Below are 6,500 nucleotides of genomic sequence, written 5' to 3' on the forward strand. Positions count from 1 at the left end.
AAGTCAAGATATATGACATCAATCTCTTCTCCCTTGTCCAGGTGATAGGTCACCTGGTCATAGAAGGAAATGAGATTGGTCAAGCAAGACCTACCCGCAACAAACCTGTGCTGGCTATCCCTTGAGATGTTGACCTCGGCCAGTCCATTAAGGATGGCCTCTTTAATAAACTTTTCTAAGATCTTCCCCGGGATAGAAGTCAGGCTGATGGGCCTATAGTTAGCCGGATCCACTTTCCTCCCTTTCTTGAAGATAGGCACCACACTGGCCTTCTTCCAGTCTTCGGGCACTACACCAGAGCGCCAAGAGTTTTCAAAGATCCGTGCTAGAGGCTGGGCTATGATGCTTTGTTTTGTTTTGAATGTTTTGAAACATGCTAAATATCCTAAAATATATTAAGAAGTCCTTTTCTAGAATATTATTTTGATTAGACTTATGTCTATCCCAAATAGCAAAGCTGGAAAAAGTTAGTACTGAGCACTCTTAATATTGGACTTGTATTGCAGAACTTTGAACAACAAAATATTTGTACATTAGAAACATTCTACTGGTTTACTTAACTTGTTAATTAAACAAAAATTAAAGGTTAGAGACAGAATACTATCAAGGGAAAATATGATGCTGAAGAGGTCATTGTAATTCCAAGTCAACTTTGGAATGGAAACAGTTTGCTGTCAAATTGAAAAGAAAAAGCACTGCTCATGGTTTTTTTAAATGAGAGGTGTGATGTTTTCTCTTTTAGATGTTACCCCTGACTATAAGAACAGCTGTGTCCCAAGTTCTAAGACTACCTCCATGAATGCAGAAATATCACAATAGCTCTCAGATAGTTACTGAAGATCACAGCTCATCACAAAAAAGGCAAAGCTAAAGATTGAGCTAATAGACTGTAGATTTGCCTGTAAGTCACAGAAAAGACTCCTAAGATAGCAAAAGATGTGATTATTTAATGGGGAAAACTGTTACCCAAAACAAACTGGGGCAAAACTAGAATCACAACTGTACTAGAAAGGTAGGCAGGACTTGATATTAGTGAGGTCAAGGGCCTAAATCTAATAACTTTTATGGGAAAATTAATGGCAATTATTGGCTGTATATACAAAGGATGTCTCACTTTATATAGACAGATGTTGTATATGCCAATGAGTTAGAAAGCAGGAGCCACTGGAACTATAATCAAAGAATTCTGCAGATGCATGAGAAAGCAAATCATGGGCCACAAGTAACTTGCCTATAAGGAAAATAAAACTCCAAGCTTTGTATTGGATTATTTACTGAAAGCAGGAAGTAGGGGATAACAGGCAGGCTTCAATTTTGTTTCTAGCCACATACCAACATCTAAAATAGTACATAATGTGGATCTAACAGGGATACTGTTTCAGCCAAACATTGTTTAAAAGAGAAAGACCAAGGAAAACCACTCAGCTGACAAAGTAATTTTAAAGACCTACAATCATAGAAAATTAGGGTTGGAAAGGCCTCAGGAAGTCATCTGGTCCAACCCTTGGCTCAAAGCAGGACCATCCCCAACTAGAGAGAAGCCTGAGTCAATAATAATACTCAAGTTACTGACCTGACTCATGGTGATGCCCTCAGTGATTGAATTCTGTACCTGTCAGGTTTTGAGTAGCCGTACTCGCGTGGCTCAAGACCAGCTGTTCCAGTCCGGCCTCTAGTTTCCCTCAGGCACTATTGCTGTTAGTGCATCACCTCCCCAGGGAGACCCCTAATACTCGCCTGCCATGACTAGTTGTTCTCTTCAAGAGTGGGAGGCTCCCTTGGAGTTGGGATTTTTCTGGGAGATGTCACCAGTGAATGTTCTTGGGGCTCCACCTTCCCTACATCCCTTCCATGCACCAGCAAGTGGTGTTCAGCCAGATGTTAGTTGGCCTGTATACTTCAGTCATCAGGCCTGCTGGTGTGACCCCGATCCATACTCCTAGCATGGCAGGGCAGCGTGAATGCGGCATTGAATTAGCATGCCACCTTGCGTGCGAGGATTCTATATTTTGGATCTGTTAAGGTGGGCCTGGGTTATGCCCAAATGGCCCATCCCTGCCTGGGGACTGTATCTATGGGCCAGAGTATGGCCTGCTTGACTTCATATGTCCTAGCCTGGAGTCTCTGGGGGGCCCCTCAATCCTCAGCTCTAGGGACGAGTGAGCAGTCACCTCCTGCCCTTGGATGCAACTCAGAAGTATAAGAAAAGAACCAAAGTGCTGGGGAGGTACAGTGTTGCCTCCCCACCCACGCACCCTGTGGGCGCTGTGACAAGACATCCCTCAATGTCCTTCCCAGTCCAGACTTGGTTTGCCCTCTGAGCTGTGGAGTGGCTCCCTGTTCAGGGTCCTGTCCTGGGTCCCTCTGGTGAGAGGCTCTGGCTGTGCTGAGGGGAGTGCCCAGCCACCTCTCAGCTGGTACACCCCCAGCATTCTCTCTGCCACATCCCCTGCTGATGTTACCACCTCACGCTGGTCCCAGCCATATAAACAAGCGGCTGGTGAACTGTGCAGGCACTTTGTCTGCTGCTGCTCCTTGTTTAGCAAGCCTGCCAGGGGTAAGTATTTCCCCCTTGCGGGGTTACGGGCGGGGGGGGGGGGGGGGGGGGGGGTCCACGTCCATTGTTTACTCCTGTCCCCCACAAGCTGGTCCTAGCTGTGAGCACGGGCGGGAGTTCCCATAGCCACAGGGCTTCTCCACCACAGCCCCGGTGCCGGGGAAGGGGTCCCCACCCCTTTTTCCTCATTGCCCTGGGACAAATTCCTATCAGGTTCTATGAAGCCTCATCATAATTGATGGATGAATTTCATATAAAATACAATTGTATCTCAAACAATAGGGTAAGACTGAGAAAAGTAAAAATTTTAAAAGATATTGTGGGGGGGGTGACATTTTTAATAAAAGGGAATAGTAAATATTATCATAGGCTAATCTAATCTGAGTCACAACACTGAATAAGCAATACATTAACTGCTTCACACACTTTTTCATGATAAAACTAAACTTGGTTTTAAGACAGTGGATCTATAATTAACCTAAGGATCAAGCACTTGCAAAAGACCACCAACACACTCACAGAACTCTGAAAAGCAACAGCACTGGCACTCCTAAACTGACAAAACAATACAGTTGAAGGTGACCTCCATTAAACTTGTCACATTATCTAAAAATGTTCCTACTAAAAAGTAACCTATAGTCCAGTATCACATAGTGATCCCCATGAATATAGATAGCTTTAATACTAAAAAGTTAAGCACCCAAACAACATGATTTTGTGTAACAAGTACAAAAGAGTGGTGTCTGGGAGGATACTGATCTAAAGTTACACAAATCTGAAAGGACAAGAAATACTGCTAGATTTGCATTGTTTGTAATGAAACCTAATGGGACTCATCCTCAACAACACGCACATCATGAGGTAGGAATGCAGAAGAGAGAGAAAACAAGAATCATCCTAGGCAAAGAAGCATTGTGTAATGAAAACAGTTCCTGATACAGTCATGTTTGTAAATGACAAGCAATGCTTCCATTTCAGAAGAATCACTTGTAAAAATGAGCAAGTAGATACCTGCGCTTATACCAGTATGTATGTGGCAGAATACACTTGGATTGCAAGCATCCTGACGCCCATCTTGCTGTAGTCATCTGATTGCAGCAGTCTTTCTGCCTAACTGCAGGGGGGCTGGACCTGATGATCTGTAAGGTCCCTTCCAGCCCCTAACAACTATGAAAGAATCCAAGTAGAAACAGAAGAAGGCACATCTGAACCTTGATATTGTTCAGAGTTGCAACCAGTAGTACTGGTCAGGGATAAATTAACTTAAAGCATAATAGCACTTACGTTGTCTGGAAAACACAGGATATTTCTATATTTGAATGAAAAACATGCATGACTCAGTTTGTACACTCACTTTTCTGTTGTTAATCATTATATGTGAAAAGATTCATTTCTTTCCTGAAACACAGGATAAAGGCAGGCCGTAAGTGAGTGCGAGTCACAGCCACATCTGGGTTGATATGAATGAACCATCAAGAACTATCAACAAGTGAATGAAGGATACCACCAAACAGCAGCAACTTTTGGTGAAGTTCCCGTCAGAACACTTGAGAACAAGCATAACTACGACATAAACCAAATAACTCAAGAAGTGAACAGTGGTGAGTCTGAATTATGAATACTCAAGGCAAGAGGAAGGTCATGGTGACAATATGCACGTTCCTGTAAGCTTTGCTTTTTCCTACCAATTTATACAAGATATTGAAGCAGCTTACATAAAATATACTGGTGGGATATGAAATGCTGTCTTGTTTGCATGAACACTGAACATGCTTTTCAAAACATCTGCTGGTTGTTTAGCTCCCCAGAGATCTGCCAAATATCTCCATTAAAATCGACTAACTGTAAGAAAAAGGGTTCTCAAGCCAGGGACCCAATGTCAGGCAGGGTAGCAAGGGGACAGGGTTCACCCTTGTTTAAAAAAATGCAGAACACTGAGACTGGCAGAATCGCACACACTATGGTATCAGAAGACAAAACAAAGTAAATGAAGAAGGTAAAGAACATATGCTTGATAAATGTGTTAACTGCAGGGTTGGGAAAGGATAGGCTTCTCTCAAAATGTAGAGGTTAAATTATTTGTTTATACCTTCTCTACAAACTTACCAGGGGGGACCAGTGGGGAATGGTGCCCTGGTCCCCCGAGCACCCCCTGGAGTAACAAGGAATAATGGCCATAAGTTGTTTGAGAGTAGGTTCAGGCTGGACATTAGAAGACGCTATTTCACAGTCAGGGCAGCTAGGATCTGCAACCAACTTCCAAGGGAAGTGGTGATTGCTCCTACCTTGGGGGTCTTTAAGAGGAGGCTTGACAATTACCTAGTTGGGGTCATATGAGCCCAGGATTCTCTCCTGTCCAGAGCAAGGGGTCAGACTTGATGATCTACTTAGGTCCCTTCCGACCCTACATCTATGAATCTATGAAGTAGTAGAAAATAAAGTGGTGTAGTTAGTTAATTTAAATGTAGAGGATTTTCAGGGTGAAGTACAGGACAAGATTCTAAAAAAGAAAGTAAAAATAATCCCACTTTATACCAAGAAACATTTTAAGGGCATACTGGATTTTAGTGACAATTCTTAATATGAGGCGGGCAATTATTTTGGCTGGAGGGGCACTTAATGAGTTTTGGTGAGCTGTCAAGGGCCGCAAGAGTGGCCCTAACCCATCACAAACACCCCATCCCCTGGTCAACATCTTGGGACTGGAAGTCCTACCCCAACCTCTGATCTTTGCCACCAGAAGTCCCTCCCCTTGCTCCTGGAAGTACTCCTTTTGGGAAGGGGGCTTGGAACCGAAAAAAAAAAATCAAAATGAATTACACACTAAAAATCAAACATCCGTAATAATATATTTTATTTTTAAAAAATTGTCTTGATTTGTGTGCGTTTGTGCCGTATATATAGAAGTAATTGTATAATAGCTCAAAATGAAGTCTTACTCTTGTATATTGTGGGGGGGGGGGGTGGAGCGGTGTGGCGGGGTATGGGTGGGTAGGCATGGCGTTTGTGGGGAGCTGTGGGGGTGTGTGTATTTAGGTGTTGGGTGGTATGGGGGGCCTGTGGGAATGTATGGATGTGTGGGTGGGTATGGAGTTTGTGGGGGGCTGTGGGGACTGTGCATGTAGCAGTGAGTGGAACTTCCCCCAGAGGCAGGTGGGTGTGTGGTGGGTACCATATCTGTGGGGTGTGTGATTGTGTGGGGGAGGGTGTGGTTGTAGGATTTGCAGGGGAGGGTTTGAAGGTATGTAGGGTGTGTATGGGAGCCCCCCCTCTGAAAATGCACATTTCCTGTGCATTAACCTCACTTTTTTTAAGTGATGCTTTAATATGCAGTAAAATAGCCTACTACACATTAGAGCGCATGTGTAGACATGCCCTGCATAAGCAAGGATTTGGGCCACCAGCATTTCAAGTTATTCCCAGGCTTAATACAGAACGCAGTCCTCTACAAAGCCATCTCAAAAACTACTAAAGGTTGGATCTCTGCTCTGATTCCACTTTTCGTCAACTTTTACAAGCCTAAAACAGGACTTTTTGGGAAAAGTCACACGTCCGTCATACTGATTCTAGATTTATTGGTCAGAGCTGTGAATATTCCCCCCTCCCCCACGGTCCTATCTGACATTGCTGTTTCAGCCAAAGCTGCAGTGCAGGTGTTGTTACATTGGGGATGAAGAGCCTTATGCTGGCACAGATGACTATTTAGAGGGCAGAAAAGAACTTTTCAAATCAGAGCCCTTGGAAGCACAGGGATACTGAACTACCTTCAAAAGGTAGGCAAGATCTCATGCATGTGGCGCAGAGCTGTGATTCATAACCTTTTCTGAACTCATTTGTAAACATCAATGGCCAGTCCTGACTCAGTGTTCCCACTGCCCCCCTCCCCCTAGTGTGTGGGGCAAGGGGGGGGGGTGTATGGGGTGAGGGGCCTGGGGGGCCCCAA

The sequence above is a fragment of the Alligator sinensis genome, unplaced genomic scaffold (genome assembly GCF_000455745.1).
Source record: "Alligator sinensis unplaced genomic scaffold, ASM45574v1 scaffold534_1, whole genome shotgun sequence".
Lineage (NCBI taxonomy): Eukaryota > Metazoa > Chordata > Crocodylia > Alligatoridae > Alligator > Alligator sinensis.